The sequence below is a fragment of the Mycetomoellerius zeteki genome, unplaced genomic scaffold (assembly GCF_001594055.1).
Source record: "Mycetomoellerius zeteki isolate Tzet28-1 unplaced genomic scaffold, Tzet1.0 scaffold617, whole genome shotgun sequence".
In the NCBI taxonomy this organism is placed as follows: Eukaryota; Metazoa; Arthropoda; class Insecta; order Hymenoptera; family Formicidae; genus Mycetomoellerius; species Mycetomoellerius zeteki.
In genome coordinates, this window is record NW_017257629.1 from 35,306 (window position 1) to 59,134 (window position 23,829).

Below are 23,829 nucleotides of genomic sequence, written 5' to 3' on the forward strand. Positions count from 1 at the left end.
CACACACACACACACACACACACACACACACAACTCTAGGTTTTATGGAGATTTTATTGGGTTTTTTTTGGGTTTTTCGAGTTTTTTGGGGTTTTTTTTGATAAAATTGATTATTTGATATTTTTTTTCATTATTTGATATTTTTTTTACAACGTAATATTTAGTTTACGTTGTATTTATCATTATTCTATCACTATCTTATTATCACTACCTTAATACTTTTATATGCAGAATGATTAGTGGGACCATATTGTATAAAAAAAATTATACAATTTCGTTTAAAAAAATGAAGCTACATATCTTTTTAGCGCCTTCACCTAGAAGAAAGACAACATGATCAAAATACGTCCCCCTTGAAACCATTCCACTTTCATCTGAAACATTTTTTCCTATCTCCAAAACTGTGGGTGTTATTCGGGTGGCCGGTCTTAAGTGATTTACCCTATATATATCTTAAAATTGGTATATGTTAAAATTATATCACTTCAGTTATAGTTTAGTATATATATATTCATTAAATATTTATAAATACGTCTCTTTTATATGTTTAAAAAAATTTATTTTTCTACAATTCCAATAAAACCCACAAATTGCGGGTTTTTTTAAGTGGGTAAAATAATGCCAATCCTGATTACAATAAGAAGACTTTTACACATCTCTTATAAAACTTATTTTAAAAAATTCACATAATGAAGCATGTATATTTGCGTTAAATATAGAATAAAAGGTATTTTTTATTATCAACTGCTTTATTATTACAATATTTGTATGGACAGTGCATAAATTTTGCAAGTTCTATACACGCTGCGGTCACGAAATTATGTTCGCGTGAATTGGGTAATAAATTAATAATGAAGATTGTACTGAAACTACATCCTGCATCGTTAATGCAAAGAGGTTGTGTCACTGTACGTGTTGGTTGCATAAATTAAATATTGCTTAGAGCACAGCGATTAACGATTAATACAAATATTACACAGATCTGAATTATTTCTTTTTCAACTTGTTGTTCTTTACATCAAAAAACAATCGTCAAACAAAATAAAGATATATACCTGGATTTTTCATAAAAAGTACTATTATAAGAATTTCAATAAATGTCATTTGTAATAGCTATTATTATTTTTCGCGAGCGATAAAGCGTCCCAATTATTATAATAATAATGAATAATTTAAACACACTGGATGTGATTTAGACAAGACGAAGCGTTGACTTATTTGATCCAAGTACTCTAGAATTCTGACGCGCACTTCAATAATTCAGTTTGCTTGTATTTTTAGTAGCAAGATAGAAGTCCGCGGTGGAATATATGAGATAAGTATATTAGGGGAAAATTTGATAGAAATTATACACTAATTTTGGCCACTCGCAATGTATTTTATGGAAATAAAACTGCGAGACATACTTTTCTTTTTACTTTATTTTAGCTTTAGCGCACTAAAAGATCTCACAGGACGAATAAATGGTCCATAAAAGATTGTACATTAGAGAAAAGTCTTATTTTAAACGTCATTACATAAAATATATCCAAGATTTTCTTAATAAAATTAGAAATTTTAGGAACCGTCTATTATCTTCAATTCGTACTTTAGTAGATCTTAATTTTTATTATTACTGAAATTTGTAATTGAAAGTTATGTGATCGATATCGGAAATTACACAAATAGAACTAATATATTAATATTTATTTAAATAAATTTTCAGTGCCGGTAATTTTTTTAACTGATATATTTATTAATCAGTCTTTAGAAAAAATAACTTGGAATAATTTATAGCTTATATAAAAGAATTATTGCCGGTATTATTAGTAATTTAGTATAATATAATATTATATATATTGTTCATTATTAATAAGAGAGAGAGTATGTCTATCAAATATGAATAATTTTATATTGATCTAAGAAGTGTTAAATTTGAGAAATATATTTCTTTACTAATTATATTATGGTACATACCATTAAAATTATTAAATTTTGGTATAGAATGTTAATACAATACATTTTGAAAATTTTATTAATTTAAATAGATATGATGTGAGAAATATAATTCTTGTTAAATGATAATAATTAAAGTATCTACATCACATAAAATTATATAATTAAGAAAGAAGCTTCTTGCGAAAATGTCAAATGTATAAAATTTGTTCCTAACTTTCATTTGTATAGGATTATTATGTACTACAAATATTTATTCTGTTGATAAAAATAATCGTGAGCTTTTTCAATAATTTATATAATGGAAAGAAAAATTTTCCCTTTATCAGACGTAATACATAAAATTCCATTTCAAAGAACTAATTAAGGTTCAAGGGTCACGGAATCAAGAGACGTAACTATTGCGCAATATTACCGTCCCATGTTGTTAAGGGTCGCTGAGAGACACTGATAGGAGTCTGACGCGATTAACTATGCTCGTTACTATTTCTATTATACTTATACTCTCTTTCGGCGGACGCCCTTCGGCGATGATCGCCGCGCGCGCCTTCGGCGACCTTGAGGGCGCGCGTCGGGTCAGGACTGACGTAAATCTTCGGCGTGTGCTGGCGCAAACCCCCGGGTGCATTCTTCCGCCCACCCCCGTGAACGGTGTGCACGTGTCATCGCGTCGCAAGAGGAGTAAATTGCGATGTCCGCGCGTATCACTTGCTGTGAAGAGAAGAGAGATGGAGAGAAAGATAGATAGAGAGAGAGAGAGAGAGAGAGAGAGAGAGGGAGGGAGGGAGGTAAAGAGCGAGACAGAGCGTCAAATGACGCAAGTCCATCGGCTCTCTCGTGCGCAATTGCGGGCAAGACTGGGCAAGACGCCCATACGTACGTTCGTTCGTTCGTTCGTTCGTTCGTTTGTTCGTTCGTTCGTTCGTTCGTTCGTTTCTTCGTTCGTATATTCGTTCGTATCCTCGTTTGTTCGTTCTTTCATTCATTCGTACGTTTATACTCGTTCGTTCTTTTGTATATTCGTTCGTACGTAACGTACATACGTATGTACATATACATTTGTTCGTTTGTCGTTCGTCCATCCATCTGTTCGTCCGGCCAACCGACGGCCCCTTTTTTTCGCTCCTTCACGCGTGTGAAACGCGCAGAGCGAGCGACACTGTAAGGGCGCCGCTCACCCGGCAGGAGTTACCACCGTTGCACCTTGCCGATGTTCATCGCCGTGCTTGCATCGGTCACCGATGCAAAGGGAACATTATCGAATGACGTAAGTCGATGTGGTGCGCTCGAGCAAGAGGAAGGTGCATCCTCTCTCCACCTCTCTTTGTCTCTCTATATCTCTCTTTTGCTCTATCTCTCTATCTCTTTCTGACTCTCTTCCTTTGCCGGCTTTACCCTTTGTCACGTGTGGCTCGCACGTGTACGGCGATCCCGGCGCATCTCCGGCACCTCGCCTTGCTTCTCGGAGTTCTCGGCCGATATTGCGATTCTCAAATGTATGTGCACCACGGTCTCGACCCGACCATGGTCGCACGACGCGAATGCTTGAAAACAACAAGACACGTATCTTCGTTCCGTGATATTGGATGAGACTTCTTTAACTTTGAACTCGAAAGAGAAAGAGAAGGAGTGAAAAGGAAATACAAATTTAAAATTTTATTGTGAATGTTATAATGAATATATATTTGAAGTAGTATTACATACAAATATATAGTGTATGTTTCATAATGTACACTATATAAATATATAATAAAAATGAGAGAAATGTCCAATTCGTCATCCTAATTTTAGTAATAGATTTGACGTTGAACATGAGAGTTGCGATTTCTCTTATGCTTTATAAAATATACATATATGAGATATATGATTTATAAGTAATCTTAAATACACAGAGAAAAAAATTTCTTTGAAATTCATTAAAATAAAAGATTTTTTTAATGAATTTTATTATATCCAAATAAATTTGTTATTTGGAATGGTCCAAACAAACCAATGTCAATCAATAAGTGCGATTGTTTGAATTTGAAACAATGTATATTTTTGTCTTAAATACATTATTTGTTTGAACAGATAATGTCTATCTTCGGCATTCGCGTGATCAAATTGTACTGCACAAACATAATTGATATAGCATATAGTGCTGTTCGTTTCATCCTGTTGTTAGACTATATAAGCCATTGTTTTCACAATTTCGACCAAAAAATATAATGGTTGTTCTAAGAAGGTAATTATTTGCATGGACCTCTATATCATAACCTCTACCATAACCTCTATCAATATTTTGCCATTTTCAAACAAATAATTTGTTTCATTGTTTGTATTCATTGTAACCAAATAATATATTATTTGATTGAAAGATATTACTTCAAATAATAATATTATTTCTGTCAAATAATAGAGGTTTCTCGAATGAAACAACAAAATTTTTATTCAAACAAATAATATTTCGTACAAGCATATGTTGTTTCAATAAAACAAATTTTAGTTAAATAAATAGGAATACTAAATCCAAAGAAACCTTTTTCTGTGTGTATAATTTATATTAATTTATAATATGTATGCATAAGATAATTGAACTAATCATGATAAAGTGAGAAAATCAAGTCTTTGGAACATTTCTTTTTTTTATCGAATTTAGTTTTATTCAGCATTTCTTTTGTTATTGAGACAAAACCATTAACAATAATGATAATAATACACAGATTAAAAATTAGTATAATTATTAGTCCTAAAATCAATTATCTTCTGATACTTGAAAATGTATAATACTAGTAAACGAACAATAAGCAAGTCTGAGTATAACTGAGACAGGTACCTATTCACTCTAAAATGAACTATTGTATTTTTTTGACTTTATATTTCTAGATCATAGCTATATTAACACTATTGGATTGTCTACTTCAGAAAAAACAAAGAATCCTGGATGACCTTTTAAAAATATCTTTGATCTTACTGCATAAAAATTTTGTTATTATTTAAGCACTGAACCTTGACTTAAGGTTTTTTCTTATAAAGGAGAGGGGAGAGAGAGAGAGAGAGAGAGAGAGTCGAAAATGCAATCGATATAAGTTGACTTGCAAGTTTATGGGTCGTAAAATTCAAACGATCAATGTATACATGTCGGCAACAGTATTCGCTATTCGCATTACGAACATGCGAACTGTCTGTATCCAATTTGAAAAAGTATCCATTTACACGAATGGTCATACAACTACGAAAAATCAGAAAAAGGAGCGAAAGATCTGCCGCAGTCGCGGTCCAATCGCGATTTGCTTGGTAAAAATGAACATCCAAGGGTGCTAATCATTGTCATTGTTCGCGAAGAAAAAAACCGATTCTGACCAGTTCTTATCTTGTCTCATTAATTCGGTCTAAGAGTTCACTTAGAAATTATTAAACAAATATTTTTTTCGCAACATTTCATATTAAATCACAGTTCATCTAAAATCAAACAGAGGATGCTATCGCTATCTATTTATGCCTCCCCCTCCTAAGTTTAATTTACGGAGACCTTTAAAAGTTTAATTGCTTGTAACTCGACTTCCATCAATGTCTCTTCGAGCGAGCGACATTCTTGTTGATCTGACTTGCAGGGTTTGTGATTTCCGATAATTGGTAATGGTTGCGGGACACTTCGCAGATTAGCAAGTGCAAGTTTCTTCTTAAATATGCATTTTATGTATTTTTTATAAAACTATCAGGTTTTATTTCATCTCGTCCGACGAATTGAACTTTGCTTTTTATGCGAACAGTCTTCATTCACAAATCTCTAGACGCGATACATTCTTTATCGTCGAGAATAAATTTGTATTTGTTAATACTTTTAGTATGTTTCTGATTGAACAAAGATCCTGGTAAATTCTTTCCTGTCTTTACGTGCGATTTGCATGTGTCGACATATCTTACGAGCTGGTACAGAACGTCCTCTCCATCGTGTCGATCACCCCAAACGCGGGTATGTCGGTAGAAGGAAACACGTCGAGTAAAAACACCATTTCGCGCCCGAGAGGAAGGAAGGGAGTTACAGGAAGATCTAGGTTAGAAGAAGAGAAAAGAAGAGGTGTGGGGGATGCAGGGGCGAGCGAGAAGTACTTGGAAGTGGGAAAAACGAAGAGCGCTCTCGCACGTGGCCGATAGGACCACGTGGGCTTTTCGCCTGCGTCACCGACCTACCGGCCGAACAAACGAACGAACCGACCGACCGACCGACACCCCGTCGCGTGTATTGATTGAGGGTGGCCATGGTCGTTTCCATGGCGACGTTTCTTTTACCTGTATATGCCGCGCGCAGTGCTGCGCGCATGCATGATACACCTTTCCGGCCGTATAATGCCGCCGTCGCGTAGGTGCGCGAGGTATACCTGCGGCAGAAGGATGGGGCAGTGTTCTGCCCCCGATCTGACCCTCGACCCCTTCTTCTTGTCTTCTCTCTTTCTCCGCTACCGTTACTGCCGTGCGGATTACTTATGGCGGAGGAAACGAAATGCGCTCGATATCGAGATAAGAGAAGCCTCGTGATACATCCACATATATACACAAGCGACAATCTCGATTTCTTTCCTTGTTGAATAATAAAAGCTATGTTTTTCCTTTTATATGACAATTTTGATGCGATAAGTGGAAAAAGAAGTGGAAAGAATGCTATTTTGTATTTTAAAGGAAATCTTTCTCTTTTGATGACATATCACTTAAGATATGTACACAGGTTCTTCACCATATGATTCATCGAGAAATAAAATTTCTTCCTTGATTCTTTCTTGTAACAGGAATAAAGTGGCAGAATATAACGACACGCGAGCCACATATAGCGAAAACGTTGTTGCGAGTTAAGTTATTACGGTAATCGAGCCTGTTTTTTTTAACGGTAATCTAATTCGTCCGAGATAATCAATCTAAATTTGATTTCCTCAACTTAGTTAATTTTTTCGTGTTTTTAAAGAACTTGGCTGTATTATTATCGTATTATACCCTTTGATTATTCATTATTTTGAAGTTGAAACAAATAAAAGTTCCAAATTAATCCTTACGTAAATATGCACATTGTTATCTCTACAATCTGGAGCGTGCAAAATGTAGTTAAACGTTTTATTTCGTTTGATAATCCTTGGAAGCATTGATTTCTTAAAAAATTTATTTTGTTTATACTGCGCGCGCCTGCTCCACATACACAAAATAATATTTTTTATTACACGTACAATGAAAAAATGTATTAAATTTTAATAAATTTTCTTTGAATAGTACTAACTGGATATTTACTAAATATAAATATTTATTTGATACAAGAATCATTAATTTGATTTAAATTATAAAATTTTTTGCTAAAATAATGTTTGGTTACTGTAATTAGATACTAAGGCAGTACTACTGCAAAAAAAATGTGTTAAAATTTAATAAATTTTTTTCAATGCAAATAATTGCTCTCTGCTGTTTTTTTTTTACAATTGATTTATGTTATATTTATGTAAATACTAATGTATTAGTTATTATAATCTGAGAATAAAGATCACAATTGCGAATAATTGCCTGAAATATAAAAACAATCGTAATTAGAATAATAAGACAACAACGATTTATACTATTTTTTCGTTACTCCAGATAATGTGCGAGTGTAATTAAATGAAATCGTGGCACGAAATTTACAAACACGAGATGTATAGGTTCTGATGATGGAATTTAAAGAATCACGCATAGCTTTCGACGACTTTTCTTTAATTCGCCAAACTGACGATAATTTGAAGTATTATCCAAGTGTTAGGTTATCTTTGTCCGCCCTGTGTATCTCTCTTTCATCCTCATCGACGAAGAGAGAAACTCATCACACGTGATTATGTCAATATCTCAAAATATTTAACAAACGCTGTGCAATTGTATTTTTAAGGAGAAGCGTTTCAAAATGAAGATTTATATTGTGCTCTTTTCCGGTATTCTTTTAGTTTTCATCTCACAGATTTCGTCAAATGAGATTAGTTTGCTTTTGCAAGAGATAATTTTGTATCGTGTAATGGTATGACTTCCGTATTACTTAGAGTCTAAGAAAGTAAGTTCTAAACTAGATTTTCCGCATGGATGTTAAAATTGAAGTTTATGAATTATTTTCTTGAATATCTTTGTTGATTCTGAGAGTTAGTCTTACTTCTGTGACTTTTGCTTTCTTTGAATTTTGATACTTAATCTGTTACTATGTTTACAATGAATGTGGCCATTATATAATCAAGACGATGAAAAAAACTTTGCACTGAACACAGATATTTTGTGTGCCGGAAACTTAAGAAAATAGATTACAGGAAAATGTTCTCTTCGGAATCGAATTTACTTCCTTTTTTTCATTCTTATATCTCGAAACTCATGAGACTTCGTGCACTCGTGATGTTAGTCCAGATTTATTTGAAATGAAGAAACGCGAGATGTGAGAACGACGGGAAAAACGATGTAGAACACGTGACTCGACCTCTCACGAATCGATATGTGAGAAGAGCCGTGTCGGTCAGCTGACAAGGAGCCGGGCGATATCCGGCAGTGAGCAAGGAATGAAAGGAGCGTGGGAGTTGTGAAGAGTATGGAAGGGGTCGTCGAGAAGGGATGGTATGAGAAACAGAGAGAGATCTGCTATTACGTTTGCCGGTCAGCATCTTTACTAGTTGAATTTTATTTATTATTTATGCAGTTTGGTCGGGGGCGTGTCCTTAATTTCTTATTCATTAAAAATTCAGTCGGATTACGAAATTAAATTATCACAGAAAAAAAAATCATAAATATTGCAATGCTAAATTAATTGTATCGTGTAATGGTATGACTTCCGTATTACTTAGAGTCTAAGAAAGTAAGTTTCTAAACTAGATTTTCCGCATGGATGTTAAAATTGAAGTTTATGAATTATTTTCTTGAATATCTCTGTTGATTCTGAGAGTTAGTCTCATTATTTAATAAATAAATTAAATATAAGAATAATTTTTTTGGAGCAGAGAAGCTTTGTTTAATTTCCTCTTTGTATATCTTTTAAGAAGAAAAGCATTGGAATTACTTTTTTAATTATGTTATTTATTCAAGCTACGTAATATTGATAATTCATAATATTTATAATTTTAAAGAAATACAAATATTCTTTCTGTGAATTCACTAAGGCACTTACACACTACATTTGAAAAAGTAAATCTATTTTCTTCTCGGAAGTTGTATAAAAATCCGATTTGATTTTTTTCTCAAAAGAAGTCTTTGTAGAGCGTGACCATTGTTGCACGTCTTATATAAAAGTGCGATATCGAGAGAAAAATATCTACATATAATATCTTGAATTTCATTTTATTATATTTCATTTTATTATATTCATTTTATTATATTCATTTTATTATATTGCGAAAATCAATATTGACAAATAAATTAAAAAATACATAATTAAGAGATGTCCCTTATTAATTTATTCGATCGCCGATTAATATCCATTTTCACACAATAAAAATTAATTTCAATCTTTCTCTCGATTGAACTTTTCATCTTTTTTTAGTCCTAAGAATTAAAAAAAGGAGAAGAGTCAATCGAACCGAGATTGAAGTTAATCCACATTGATAGAAATGGACATAAGTGTCGGGAGCAACAATGTGTTCTCCGAATCCTCGGTGAGAAGGGAGCGTGAGTGTAAAGAGGATACAAGAGAAATAGAGAAAAAGAGATTGGGTAGAAGAAAAGGAGAGATGCGAGGTGGATGAGATTTCATAGAGGCCGTCGCGACGCGGTTTGTACTCTTCTCAAGGTGTTGGGGGCGGCGGAGAGGAAACATTCGGAGGACGCCAGTAGCAACGTTGGTGGGGTCGAGGGAGCGTGTCGGGGAGGAACGAGAAGGGCGAGAGCGACGCGGGGAGGGCAGTTGCGACGCCGGGCGTCCGGTGATCGCGCCTTAAAAGGTCCGACGCCGCACGCGCCTAGCAGCTGCCAGCTCTCCTTCTTCTCTCTTCTCCCTCTTCCTTCCTCTCTCTCTCTCTCTCTCCCCCCATTCTCCCTCTCTCCTTGTCTCTCTTCCTTTCTGCGCTAGCGGCGCGAATGTGCCTTTCAAGTTTCTCCTTGCTTCTTTTCGCACGTCACTTCTTTCTTTTCTTATTTCCTTATGTCCTCTCGCTTTTTCTTATCTTGACGAATTACACCGTGCTACGAGTTTTCTCAACTTTCACCGGTTTCCACAGTTAATCTTTCCCTTTCCGTTTCTTCCTCCCACGATCCTTCTCTTTCTCTCTCCGTCGTCGCAGTCGCCGCCGATCAAGCCTCCTCGTATCGTCACGCTTGATCCTCGCGTTCTGAACCACGGCGGCGAGTATCGCGTTTCAAGTTAACGCGGCAACGTGCACTGTGAGGGAGAGCGAGCGAGAGAGAAAGGGATAGAGAAGGAGAGAGAACGTGAAAGAAAAGCGAGAGGGAGAGGGAGGTGAATGCGCGTGTGCGTGATTCACGCATGACGTCTGCGACGCCGCGACCGCGACTGCACTTAGCTACGACGTCGTTAACTCGCGTTGGAGATCGGATCTCCAGACGATGACGATGATGGCCCAGGTGCTGTTCCTCTTATCGTGTGATATGCTCTTTAAAATTTCAGGATGGGATTGCACGAGCCCGCTTTGCTTCCCTCCTTACTTGGATTTTTTTCTAATTGACAGTTTGTACAAAGAAACGATTGATGTCGATTTTTGCATAACGTCTTATGTCAGTAGCTGTAAAACATGATTGCTCAGAGCGACGTTTCAGATGTATACTGTCAGAATTTTTTGTTGCTAATTCACTCAAATTTTGACCTTCGATGACGTTTAAATATTCTAAATGTTATTTATATACGACAGTCAATGAGAAGTTTGCATATATCTTGACAGTTTTCTTAATTGCAATGCTTACTTTAAAATTTGACGAGGTTTAGGTTACATACATGGCAAAAATGGCTAATGTATTTAAATTTAATCTTGATATTAAAAGAAAATATTTAGTATGATTTATCAACTAAATCTGGTTTCCTATTTCCTGTTTATCAAAATTGATCATATCTTCGGCGTTTTGAAAAATGATTTTATTGCAGGAAATTGATATTTTATTACAGGAAACCGGTTTTGACTTTTGACTTCTTCGCGCTTGACTTTTGACGCGCTTCTCATTTATTCACTATTGAAACGTAATTATTTTTACGTAATTTGCAAAGAACGTTAGAGACGACACTCGCCTCGATTTTCAGGTTCATTCATTTTCAGGCAAAAAGCCTTTAGAACAGAGCTATTGAAACTCCGAATTAATGCCGCGCAAATAGGACGGAGGTAAAGGGCAAAGATCTTTCTTTCGGCGCCTTTCCAGTGCCTGTTGCAAATGCGCAGCGGAAGTGGTCGACCGGAGATGAACGCGTGCACACGCGATCCACGTACACGCGCACACTCCGTTATCGGAATGTCATACCAATGCGCTCGTGCAGCCCTCGAAAACCCTTTAGATAGACCCCTCCCTCCCTCCCTCCATCCCTCCCTCACACACACACACACACCCTGCCCTCGCTTGCTTTGTGTCACCCGGTGGAAGGGTGCGGTACGGTGTGGCGCCCTGGCACTTACGTTCAAGATGATCCGCTCGAGAAGTGACGCTGCAGTAAGCCATATTGTAACGATACCATCGTTAACCCTTTGGTGAAAATTCGCTTGTACAATATTATAGGACGTGTTTAGCGCACTCAAAAGAGTTTATATCCAAAAAAGAAAGGTCGATCGAACATATAAAATTTAACAAGATTATTTATAAAAAATAGAACCGTGCTCATTTTATTTTTGAAAATTCTATCTTATCTTCTTTTATCTTTCAATTTTGCTGTTTTTTTTTTAAGAGGAAAAGAGCAACTTAGGGGCGGTTGCACAATTTTGTTCTATTTTTTCTCTTTTATAGAAATGCTATTTTATTTCTTCCTGGCTTTCAATTATGTTTCCTAAGAATCTTTTCTTTTACATTACTGTCTGTAACAGTCTATTTCATTCACTTCAAAATGAAGTGCTAAATAAAGAAGCATAATCTTTCATTTCGATCTTTTAACACGTTTCAGCTCATCTTGAATATTACAACGAGCGTCAAATGGTTGATGCCTGCATTTTCTCCTCGCCTCTTTTATTGCATTCATTATTTGTTCCCGATGGAAAAATGAATTTTCGATTTTCTATTCGATAGAAACGAAGCGGCAAAGCGTGTAACGACGCAACTTCTTCCACGTGCTCCGGATGTGAAACATGTGTGGGAATTCGAGTAGCGACTGATCATTTACAAAATCTATGTGTATAAATTAGAGAATAATATTTTATGCGCGCGCGTATATGGATGGACTCGACACTGTCCTTGTGATGACTCATTAACTTAGGCTGAAACATGCTCGTCGTTCGAAAATTTCGGCTGCAAGAAAGATCGTCTTTACTCATAAAAGATTATGCAATGTGTATGCTAATTTCAAATAACGTCATATAAATTTAATATATTCATGAATCTCTTTTTTGAAGGAAATTAGACTTTATTTCTCTCTCTCTCTCCCCCCCCCTCTCTCTCTCTCTCTCGTCGTAAATTTCACTGGCCGCTATTCGTTCCACACCGTGATTAACAATTCAAATATCCCATTAAAAAGTTCCTTTAAATCTAGTAACGAATAAAGCTTTGCATTGTTTGTGCACTTTCGATCGTTATTTTCCATATGGCTGTATATTAAGTCGAAATGAGAAAAAGTATAATTATAAGTGTATCAACGTAAACAAAAGAAAGGAATATCGCAGAGTACTCATTTATCGTATGTATGAGAAGATTCCCTCGGTCCACAAGTTCTTCTTGCTCGATCAATGCGCGTGGGTTACATGAAAATCTGGCACCAAACGTCGTATCACCCCACACGTGGCCGCGTTGCTATCCGAGTGCTGGACATGTGTTCCACGCTCTCCTACAGAGAGACTTTTCTCTGGGATAAGATTCGGCGTTTGGGGTTGTGTCGCGTGATATACCAGCCCTTTCTTTGAAAGGGTCTTATCGTTCGGCCAAGAGAACATTTTCTCGATAATACGATACACAATTTTCATTATACACATTTGGTACTTCATGAAATAATACTTGTTAAAAGGAAAATAATAATGAAGAGATAGATGAAAGATAGATATAAAAATTAAAACATGTTAATACACATGAATTTGTAATTCTTAATAATATTATTTTTGTCCTCCCCGAAATTCCTCAGTCCACAAATTCCCTTAAGTTTATTGTATTCGTTTACATATTAGATATAAATTTACGGATTATTTTAACTCCGGTTATTTTACAATATCGATTTTACAAATTAGTTTCGAAAAAAAATGTACCGAATTGTTCTATTTAATAAAAATTATATATCGCTTGTCAATTTAATTTGCGATATTATAACGTATACCTACTTTAGCTACGATTTAGAATTGTTTCAAAACCGATAAATAAATCGGTTCGTAGTTTTCTTGAACTGAAAATCGTAAGATTCACACAAAATATTATTAGGCATCAAAATCCGTTTTGTGACGAAATATGATCTTTTTTGTTTATTTATATTAAAAAATTTCATAATTACACAATCATTATCGCATAATTATTTTTTTCCGTTGAATTTTTCTTTTTTTTATTACGAGTATGTCGAAAAACTATAATTTTATTAATTTACTTGTTTTTGCACAAAGAAATGCATAAACATATTTTTTTACCCGCATTACATACTTGTTTATATCATTTTCATATTGTAGGTTTCCAAAACGTTCCTCAGTGTGAGAATCTGAGTCTACTGATCATTTTCTGTTTTAATTCTTTACACTCTTAAGACTATGACACACAAAAAACGTAAATCAATAAGACGTAAGCAGTAAGCGAATTGGCTAATCACAGTAGAGACGTAAGGCGATATAACGTAAGCAGTAGCAAATTTAAAATATTGATTTTACTTACCGCTTACGTCTTTGCGTGATGAAGTTTTGGTATGTGCCTTTCGGACACTATATTAAAAATTAATTACTTAGAATTTCGATGAAGATTATTATATGTTTCCGCAATTACAAGTTTCTCGTCAATTCGAAGCGTATTACAACGTCGTTGCACCAGTAGAGAGAATAATCCCCATAGGATACAGTCTGCTTTTCGGATAATCCGTTTGATCGGCGCACATCTCGTGGATCGCGAACGTATCACAACTTCCGATATGGTTCCGTAAACGGAGTTAAATGCAGATGTTATATTCGCCTATAGAAATGCGTTGGAGATGATATTCTACTCTCGTACTCGGTAAACGAGATGGCGGATTTGACGCATAATGAGACGATAGCGCTGACGATGTGCAGGAAGAGAGAGAGAAGGGAGAGGAGGAATACACGAATAAGGGCATGCAATCTGAGGTATTACGTTGTAATATAACGACGTTATATGCTGCAAATAGGACATAATAGTTATTCTAGGATTTTAGAACCTCCCATCTTGTCAAACGCAAAACCCAGGATCTGAAGTATTATAACTGCGTTTAATAAAACTTCATTACATACTTTTAATTCGTGGCTTTACTGTAAAAGCAAACAGTAATGAACCGCATTCTTTCATATTATATATTTGTTTTTATGATTATCTATTCTCCTTACATTGTAATGATATAAATTGCAACCTGAGAACCAAGAACCGAGAGCTGAAAACTGAGAACCGAGAGTCGACATAATTTGCGAATAGAAACAAATCTACATTCGTTAACAAATCTACTTTCTTATAAGTCAAACCATTGAAATTAAACGACAATAAATGTCTAATTAAATCAATGCCACCGCTACAATTTAAAATGCGACAAAACGGACTCCCATGTAAATTAAAGCTCATGTAAATGTAAGTTTCGTTCGACATTAAAATATCAATTAGTTCGATAGAATTTTAGTTTGAAAAAAGGAGATACGGTTTAAAGCAAAAGACTATGAAATATTTGATAGAAATATTTTCACCAAGTTGTTCAAGTATCTCGATACCTCGAAGCGTAGTGTAAGCACGGTTCTCTAGGGCTCTATCACAGAGATTTGGCGGTCGTTGCGAGATGCCAGGCAGGAGTTTCGACAGGAGGGGGGCACGTAGAGCGGTTGAGTGAGGAGGGCGCGAGGGGGTGAGAGAGGCGCGCGTTCACTTACTTGAAGCACGTGCTCTGGTTTCTGGCGGCTGCTCCTGCTCAGCCTCAGCGACTCGGCCCTGGTGCTCGCTACCGCTGCTGCCTGGCGGTTTAATTTTAGCCGCGAAGCTTTAACTTCGCCGTGTCATAGGACAAAGAATATGGCGCGTTGCACTCGCGCCAATATCCATCCCTCCCGCTCTCCCTCTCCTTTACGCTCCCCTTCGGTCCTCTTTATCCTCGTATCGCGTCGTGTCGCATCTTTCGTTTCTTCTCGCCGCGACTTCATCCCTGCGTTTTTCACTAATTAATTTAATTCAACGATTTATACCTTCGCCTGTAAAGACTGGTCTTTGCGAAGATATTGGAGACATTTATCGCTTCTCGAGTCGCGGATTGCTGAAGAAGTATGTGTATCAGTTTCCTTATTTGCTATCGTGCGATCGCTTCGTTAGCTGAAAGTCGAGCAGCGGCGTGTAATTTCACCGATTATTTTATTCTGAAACTTATTATCTATTAGCAGAATTATTGCGATAACTTTTGTAATTTTCAGCGAGAAATGGAGACTATACAATAGTCAAACGAGAACTCATTTAATAACAATAGAGAGTTAGAGAAATTTTGCAAAAGCAAGCTATTGTTATTACTACGCTTATCAGATTTATTAATTTATATTATCATGTTTTCTTAGGATTTTAAATGGTCTCGCGCTACTCCTTGACAGAGAAAAATTACCGTGCAAGAATATTACGTAAATCCTGCTTCACAGCTAGGCGTGAAATTGCCAAGTTATTAGACGTTCTACATATTTCCCAGCGAGAAATTTCACAATCGATATTGGCGGAACGCGCGGAGCGCTCGAGAGCAAAAGACCGCGGGAAAGACCGCGGCGCGCACGATGCAACATACGTAGAGAATGTTGATACCCGACGACGATGAATTCATCGCATTTGAGAATCAATCGACGAGTCCGCGCAAGATTTTCCGTGCGAGCGGCGCGACGCGCGACGCCTCCTTTTCAGACCCGATCGCGCGATCGCGCGGTCGTGAAGCTCGCGCGGAACAGGGTATATCGAGTTTACAGTGCGAAAGGCGATGACGTAGGTAATGCGCTCATCGATTAGACACACGTGCAGCCGGTACACCGTGTATGCGCGATTATACAAAGCTACGTACTCGGCGAAGCGAGATGTAACGCTCGCGGCTTGAACATGGAAACTCCAGCGGAAAACTCGCTACGCGCTGCTACTCGTGAAAGCGTGTGTATATGTGCGCGTTGAATTAAAGTCCAGGTAATTAAAAGAGCGCACACGCGCACGACAGATACCAACGCTGCCTTGAGGCAGAAGAGTACAGTGAGGTTTGTTTGAATATCCAAGTTGCTTGAAACAGTTCCAATATATTTCGATAGCACGTAATCAAGATATGATCAAGATCTGTGAAAAAATCTCTCTCTCTCTCTCTCTCTATCTGGATTGATGAAATATCAAACAATGTTGCCGCGAAATTTTGGATAAATAAATCTTATTATCCAGTAGCACAAAAATTATATATACTCATATTTTCCTTTACTTCAAAATTGATACAACTCTAACAAAATTACACTGAGAGAAAATTTTTTGGTATTTGTAACTATAATTACCTATAACTACAATTATGATTATGACTACTATAGTATTAGTAATAATAATTGTACGTATAGTTCTATCAACCAATATATGCAGTTGATAACCGAAAATGACTATAATTGTCGCTGTTATACCATAACCATAAAAATGGTGTTGAAATTACCATAAAAAAAGATCAAAACAATTAGTCAGCTGCGTTTCACTTGGCGTTGCAACGCTCATGGAATTATTTAATTCTTATTTATCAAATGTTAAACAATGATAAATGATGTTCGCGAGTTATGAATGCCAAGTGGAACGCATCTATCGAGAACTTTTCTCAGAATTATTTTATAAAATAGCTATATATCTTCTCTGTAAGCTTTTCTCTGTTTGCGAGAGTTCGACCTTGCAGCATGCAATACCGTGACAGAATTTTGCGTTTGGGTTGCGTATACGAGTCGCCGTAGCTAACGAGGCGATCGACCGAAGCGGCAGTATAATTTAATGGAGAGGAAGAAGTCACGGCGCCCTCTCCCCGCCATGCCGCGTCACGAGCCGCACGTGTGCGCGCGCTCGGTTGGGGATGCTGGCCCTCCTGGACCGTACGCCGTACGGTGAACGCAGAAACGAAGGGAGAGACAGGGAGAAAGAGAGAGCGTGCGTACGCGGGTGTGTATCGCGACAAGAAAAGGCAGAGAGATGCAGAAAGCGCGAGGAGAGAAAGAGAAAGGGTAGGGGAGAGAGGGAGGGCTGATGACTCGCAGCAGCCGGCCGTGCCGTCAGCTGCCGACAGATTTATCGAATGGCACGTGCCGATCCGGAGCAATGTCGTTTTGTACTTTTCTGCTCTCGACTGAGAGCAGTGCCTCGCCGAGAGGGCAAAAAGTCCCGCAAGGGGGATGGCCGGCCCTCCTTCTCCATCCGCTCGTAAACCGCGATCGGTTAGCTCGCGCCGTCGCGTCGGTCGGTCGGTGCAATCCCGGTGTTCTTCCGCTTTGAACATTCCTCGATGATTCTCGCGGGGTTCCTAGAGCTCAGTAGGGAAAAAAGCGAGGAGGGGGAGAGAGAGAGAGAGAGAGAGAGAGAGAATTATGAAGCTGCCATTAGCGCTACGTGGACGTGACGCATTTCGTGCGTGCGGTTATTTTTGGTAGCGGCATACACGCTCGCCGACGGTTCTAATTAACGTTAGGGACTATGGCAATACGGATGTTTAGCTGAAATGTCAAGGTAATAAAGATTCGGTATTAAAAGTTTGATTGTAAATATAAAGAAGAATCTCCCTCGGAGAAATTTCGACAACTTCGCGATCGCATCATAATTTCGATAGGATCGAATTTCAACACTGTCGACGCGCATAAATAATTTCGTCATTTGTAATGAGGAAAATCCGACAATCCGTACGAATTGCATATCGAGTTGACATATAAACGAAAATAACATTAATTTATTATTCTACAACTATCATAATTTCGATTTTGAACACGATTTTTCCTTGACTAGTAAATTTGATGGGAGATACATTTTACATGATAAATCCAGAATTATATTTTGTTCTCGACTTTTTGTTTTGTTATCGAAAATTCTCTCACGCTGGAACGAATATTGTGTTTCGTTGGAAATTAATTTAGGAATAGCTGCACTTCGGAATCAGGATTTTTGCGCGATCTCGTCGCAAATTCGTTAGAACAAAGGAACGTGTAAACTATTATATATTCAAAGGTTTCAGCTGGAAACCGCGTTACGCTAACCGGGTTTAGCCGCGTCAAGTTTTTACCGTAGTACAGACTCCAGATATACGAGTATTATCGATTCCTGATAATTGGCGGCACGAACTTTCGAAGTCGCGCGTCCTCGCATGCGAATTAATATTTCCATGGACCAATGACGTCGCTGATAACCAGTCAGGAGCAGGGAGTGCACTGTGGAATGGGATGGAGCAGGACCGGGGGCAGGTGAGAGAGGGGGGGAAGGGGGAGGACGCACGAGAAAGATTTTTGCTGATGGAAGAGAACGTATTAAGAGTGACTTAAATTAATAACGCTCGCTATTTCGGAGTCGCTTCCAGGCACCGCTAACCCGATTAGTAGCCGAATGCAGCAGCAGTAGCAGCGGCAGCGGAGAGAGCGAAGTGAGATAACGCGGGCATAAGTAATTCATCGGCCGATCTCGCGGCGTGACTGGCTGGCTATGGTAGTGGCGCAGTAATTATGGAAACTTCGACGTTACGTCAGGCTTTATAATTGGACGGGTTTCTCTCTGTCTCTCTCTCTCTCTCTCTCTCTCCCCCCCTCTCCCTCTCTCTCTCTCTCTTGCGTTTACAAGAGGGATGCTGCGAAGGGATGCGAGGAACAGCGGACTCGGTATCGCGAATCACATTATGTCACGTCAGTCACGAATCGGTACAGGTTCTCTTTCTCTCTATAGCTCAGTTTCTCTCTCTCTCTTTCTTTGGCATCGCGTGATCTGATTTATAGCCAAGCTTCGTTAAATAAAATAGCTTAGCCTGCCGCTTAACGTTGGTTAACCATCACTTAATGACGCTATCATTTTCGGCTCCCAGCGCGCAGCGCTGTCGAGCGAAGATATCACGCCACGCTCTTCTGGAAAGCTATTCTCCCGCGCCGTAATTATTTCAATTATTCCTCTCGAAGATACGCAAACTGAATTTACGAAGCGTGGTCCATGTTTACCTCAATCGCTTCTGCCGATGGCCGATATAATTTCGTATTTATATGAAACAGCGCAGATCTATATCGGATGTTGATTCTCAGCTGTCGATGTCGATTTTGTAATAAAACGTTATAGTTTTAGAATGTTACTAATAGCATCTGCCACAATTTTAAAGTATTATTAATTCATTATTTTATCAATTATTCATCATTAAGTAGTTTATTATTTAATTGAAAGAATTTTGAAAGAGTTTCTCAGATTATCAGGTCAGTAGACGAGAATAGCTGTTTGAATAAGTGTTTTAGCAGAAACTTAATTCGACAATGACTTGACAAGATATTCGGCGGACGATTAAAAGACTGTAACGAATGTTGATCTCTTATAAGAGATCTCTTATGTGTTAAGGAAAAATAGATCTCGGATTTGTAACTCATGTGACATCCAGTAACGATTGGAATATCTAAATGTCACAGTGATTGTATCATAGATGTAGGCAGACTTCTTGAACTTTCGTCTCTGTTTAATGCATGTGTCTGTGATTTTTTAATGAGAAATTAATGATTCACGGTGATGATTAAATGTAAATTCTATTGAACGGCATCAATTACATTCTTGATTATATACAGGGTGTTTCCAAATTAAATGGCAAAACTTCGGGAGCGTGTAGAGGAGTAAAAAACTAAGAAAAAAAGTCCTCTAGACATATGCTCCTTTTTGCTTTGTTTCGCAGGAAATCACGAAAAAAGAAAAAAATATATTTAATTTATTATTTTAATTATTTTATTTATAAACTTTTTAATGAAGATTTTGTTCGAAATGTGCACCTCTTGCAGCAATACAAGCATTGCATCTGTCAAACACGGCTCTTGTAGCAGCCAGGCACTGTTCTTGCGATATTCTGTTCGCTGCAGCTACGATACGATTTCTCAAATGTTGCTCTGATTGAATAGGCGAAGAATAAACTTCTTGCTTCAGAGTACCCCATGCATAGAAATCTAATGGCGTTAAGTCGGGCGAACGAGTTGCCCAATGTACTGCTCCTCCACGTCCAATCCATCGTTGTGGGAATTTTCTATCTAACCAGGTTCTAGCGACTCTGCTGTAATGAGCAGGGCATCCATCTAATTGAAACCACATTTCAGTACGTTGTTGTAATGGGATGTTTTCTAAATAGTCAGAAAATTCATTCTCCAAGAAATTTAGAAAACGGTCCCCATTTAATCTTGCAGGTAAAAAAAACGGTCCCACTAAAACGTCGTTCCAAATTCCAAGCCAGACATTAACAGAAAACTCTTGCTGAAATTTGTATTCTCTAACAGACCTGGGATTTTGATGAGCCCATATATCATAATTCCTTTGATTAATTATTCCACCTCTGGTAAATGTTGCCTCATCTGACCACATTATTTTAGATGGAAATAAAATATCATTGTGGCATGTCTGAAGGTACCAGTTACAAAAGTTCAATCTGTTCCAATGATCTTGAGGTAATAAATTTTGCACTTTTTGAATGTGGTAGGGATAGCGATTATCTCCTTTTACAGTTCGCCAAATTGTTTGTGGTGACACTCCCAATACAGCCGACGCATTCCGAACGCTGGTCTCAGGATGATTGTCAAAATGTTGTAAAATACGATTCCCTGCCTGCAAATCTCTTCGTAACGCTGCTTGAAATCGGTTGTTTTCTTGTCGAATTGAAAATGATCCAGTCTCTCGCAATCTATTAAATGTCAACATAAACACTCTTCGGTTTGGCACTCTTCTGTTTGGAAATCGTCGTGCATATTCTCGCACCGCCTTTAAAGCATTACCGTTGCAGAAACCGTATACAAAAACCATATCAGCATATTCACTATTAGAATACGTACGCGGCATATTGCAAAAGACAAAATTCATCTACTGTTAAAGGCTTTCAAAGAGCGACTGACAAATTCATAACAGAAAGTGGAAAATGTAATCAAATATGTCGGTGCTAGATATGGCAAGAAATGTAAACATTTTTTTTCGATTTCTCTGAAACGGAGCAAAAACGAGCATATGTCTATAGGACTTTTTTTCTTAGTTTTTTACTCCTCTACACGCTCCCGAAGTTTTGCCATTTAATTTGGAAACACCCTGTATAATAAAAAATGTATGTTCCGATATAGAATGCAATGGACTAGATTTATATGATCTTAGCGGGACTTTCTTAACTTCGATTATACCTCTTTATACCTCTAGATATGCATTAATCGACGCCGAGATCAATGTCGTTTCAGTTAACGCACGATATGACGTCATTTTTGCGTCATGTCGTTAAAATGCTTGCTATTATATCTTTTTTCGTAATTTTCTTTTCTTAAAACGATTTCCAATATAAGCACGTCTTTCCTGCATTTTTTTTCTCGGATATGTGAAAACTGTTAACTTTCCTACGATTCTAATTTCATGCAAAATAAAAATGATCTTATGCTACCTTTCACATTAGAATCGCTTCGCTTTCTTGCAACTCTACAATTTTAATCGGAATTGTGCCAGACAAAGATTGTATCTACCCGGTACATGTTGAAGAAAATTCGCCGCAAATGCCGGAATTCCGCGCAGCACCTGATCAAACAACCCGGACTCCCCGTTGATTCTCTCGAGGCCGCGATTAAATCGCGGGAGTTTTGAATCGTTGATCTCCCTTCGTGGATCCTTCGTATATTATTGTACTTTGCATACTGCGAAAGTACAGCGCAAATATCGCTTTCCTCGAAGAAGTTACGCATACATACTAGGAATAATTGAAAAATTAGGGTTTAATGATTGTGGTCTGCAAAGCCTTACGATATATAATAATTTGATTATTGATAACTGTGCTTTTCAGGCTATAGTTCTGCGTCATTTTCAAGTTTATTACGGAATGAAATCAATACAATGTCGATGAGTTTAAATTTCGATGCTATAGATACACAAAGACATACGTATACCTATTTGTGATAGTAGAAACAAGCAGCAAAAATAAGCATTAAGGATCGTTTTACGTAGTAGTAGATCTAGAAGTAGACCTAACAAATTGTGTCTATAAATTCTCTACTTGTTTACAATTATTTCGCAGCTTGTTTTTATTGTCGCAAATTCAATTTGAACAATTTGCAAGATCCACCTTAATGTAATACTTTATGCCACAAACGCGTGAATTTTTATTAAGAAACGATTTTGCCGAAATATCTAAAAAGTTTGTTAGATATAGATCTGAAAATAATTGCACAGAGAGAAAAATGTTTGGTATTTGTAACTATAATTATATATTACTATAATTATGATTATTACTGCTATAATAATAATAACAGTAACTATATATATAGTTCCAATAACAAATGTAAAAAATATGGTTGTCCCAAAATATAACTATAAAATTATAGTCACTTGAATGATTTTTATGGTAATTTCAACTATTTTATGGTTATAACAACTATAATTATAGTCATTTTAGGTTGCCAATTATATACATTTGTTGCTGGAACTATATATATAGTTACTGTTATTATTATTATAGCAGTAATAATCATAATTATAGTTACAAATACCAAACATTTTTCTCTCTGTATGGATTATCAAAATAATTATGTAGGACACTCAAACTAATTGCTAGAATGTCAAAACTGATTGCTCATCATACTTGAGTTTCCTATATTATTATTTTGAAATTGAACAAAATTATTTTCATATCTGTATCTCTAAATTTTTAGATAGGATAAAAACAGGGATTATGGAATAAGCTACTAATATGGAATAGCTTATTTTTTAAACAGAGCATTGCAATCTGGCGGCAATCCCTAAAAGTTGTTGCAACTGCTACCAAACCTGTCATAACAAGCAATAAACTCAGTTCGACCAAACGTTTTGTTACAATTAACATTTATTCATTTTCGTTACGTCAGGAGATCCGGCAGGTTTTTTTAAAAAGTGTTCTCACAAACTGAAGGTAAATTTTTTTAATGCTTATATCACATAGATGCTTTTAATAATGTTGCATGAACAATATTATGCAGATTAATTGCTATTTCAAACTTGTTTATTGCTACGGAAAGACTTTGTTTGTTATATGATGACATGCAAGTAATGTGGAATACATCGAGGGTTGAGAACATAACTTTTTGATTCTTCTTGTGAATAATGTTTATTTTAGATGCTAATATTTATTGTACGTCATTTAATTTGATTCAAGATTTAATTGTATTCTTTATTGTCCATGCATAATAATGTTCAATGATGCTATTATATTTTCTGTGTTATTGTACAGTAAAAATGTGAACAGTTTTCTATTTTTCTTGATCAGTTTACATAAATAAACAAATTTGGACTTCATTTATTGTGTTATTTATTACTATGATCAAAATTTCATCGGTATTCCATATTACATCCCATTTTTTAAACACCCCATTTTCTCACTTTTTACTTTTGTGTTAATATTGACGTTAGACTTAAATTTTGGCGACTTTCATTTATTGGATGTTG

General features: G+C 36.7%; 1 protein-coding gene across 1 annotated transcript in view; it reads left to right on the forward strand.

Moving 5' to 3' along the window:
- The window catches only part of Mef2 (myocyte enhancer factor 2), a 73,648-nt gene that overhangs the window by 10,909 nt on the left and 38,910 nt on the right, over nt 1–23,829 (forward strand). The window lies entirely within an intron of this gene.